The 1640-nt window shown below is 38.8% G+C and overlaps 1 non-coding gene across 1 annotated transcript; it reads right to left on the bottom strand.

Annotated features, from left to right (window-relative positions):
• Positions 1-568: 568 nt before the first annotated feature.
• On the bottom strand, positions 569-702 carry LOC112821754 (small nucleolar RNA SNORA70). The gene has a single exon (XR_003207535.1). It is a non-coding gene; the product is annotated as a small nucleolar RNA SNORA70 (small nucleolar RNA).
• Between the last annotated feature and the right edge of the window lie 938 nt (positions 703-1640).

The raw sequence follows: 1640 nt of genomic DNA, 5'->3' as shown, positions 1-1640 counted from the left end.
GACAATAGATTAACATCTAGAATACACAAAGCACTTGTGGACACCAACAACAAAAGCCAAAAAAAAAAAAAAAAGAGGCAATAATATATGGTCAAATGATGTAATTTGCCAAGTGTAAAAGATAAGATTGATTGATTGATTGATTTTTGACAGGAAGTAGGTTTTATTGGTGGGCATGAATAGGGAGGGGGCAGTGCCGAGATTCTCATGAGTGCAGAGCCCTCCATTTGTCCAAGGGGACACGATTAGGGATGTATTTGACCCCACAGCCATCTGGGATAAGCCGCTTTTCAGCCACCATGTCTTCAAATTCATCCGCATTAAACTTAGTAAAGCCCCACTTCTTGGAGATGTGGATCTTCTGGAGGCCAGGGAACTTGAACTTGGCCCTGCATAGGGCCTCAATCACATGTTCCTTGTTCTGCAGCTTGGTACGGGTGGACATGATGACTTGGCCAATGTGGACCCTGGCTACCGTGCCCTGGGGCTTTCCAAAGGCACCCCGCATACCTATCTGCAGCCTAGATTGGAGATAGCATGAGGTCAGACCTCAATATCCACTGGAAAGGGCTGTCTCCAAGGTCCCTTAGGGCAACCCATACAATCAACAGGCTGCATACACTACCAAGGAGGCTACTGTTTGCAGCCATGGCACACTGGGCCCCCATCGACAGAGAGCACAGTTGGCTTAATTGGCTGCAGAGTAAAAGATAAGATTTAAAGATTAAGATACGATAGGAATCAGAGAAAAGCAGATTATGTAATGAGATATTTCTTTTTATATCAAGAAAATTTTTCGGAGGATGCATAAAAATATACAGAGGAAAACACTTCTTGATGCTGCTGGCAAAGAACAATATTAGAAGCCATTCGTGAATGCAATCTGGTAGTACTGAAGGATAATAATATTTGCGTATCCTATCAGACTATCACATTTGCTGGCATATTTTCCCAGACAAAATTTTTTCACATATTCAAAAACAACATTAATATGTTGTTAATCTCCGTCTCTTTTTATCTTCACAGGGAACTGGTGGCAGGTATGGGCCACGATTAGGGAAATGTATTAAAAAGAAGAAGAGAAATTGTGCTATGAGTGTACTACATAGTAAGTGGGTACAATAAAATACAACAAAATGAGCAGATCATGAAAATAATTTTCAGTATAAAACATAATGAAATTTAGATCTTGCCACTATCAAAATCACACACACACAAATCTATGCAAGCATACATAAGAATTATATAAAATTTTATTAGAGAACATATCTATGAGAAGGAGAAAGTTAAGGCACTGTTCTGTTTTCTTGTGTATAAATCATGCTTTATTGTTTCCTTGCATTTCTCATCAGATTTGTTGAAAACTGGACATTTTTAAAAGTATAAAATTTAAAAAATTGGCAAACAGATTGTCCCTCCTCTTGAGGGTTTGTTGTTGCTGCTGCTTATAGATGTTGTTTAGTTAGTAACCTTAATGAACTAATTTTGTAATGCCTGTATTTTTGGTTGTGTGGCGCCACTGAAGTCTCTGTTCCATTAGCTTGGTGCTTGGCTAGCAGATGGGCAGAAATTTCCTTAAATGCTTGGGAGCAAAAAATAACTTTAAGCTTTTAAAGATGGTCTCTGTATTTATTGGACTA

The sequence above is a fragment of the Callorhinus ursinus genome, unplaced genomic scaffold (assembly GCF_003265705.2).
Source record: "Callorhinus ursinus isolate GAN/ISIS: 27379988/994484 unplaced genomic scaffold, GSC_fseal_2.0 scaffold10, whole genome shotgun sequence".
In the NCBI taxonomy this organism is placed as follows: Eukaryota; Metazoa; Chordata; class Mammalia; order Carnivora; family Otariidae; genus Callorhinus; species Callorhinus ursinus.
The sequence above is the reverse complement of the archived record's forward strand: the minus strand, read 5'-3'. Positions and strand labels throughout refer to the sequence as shown.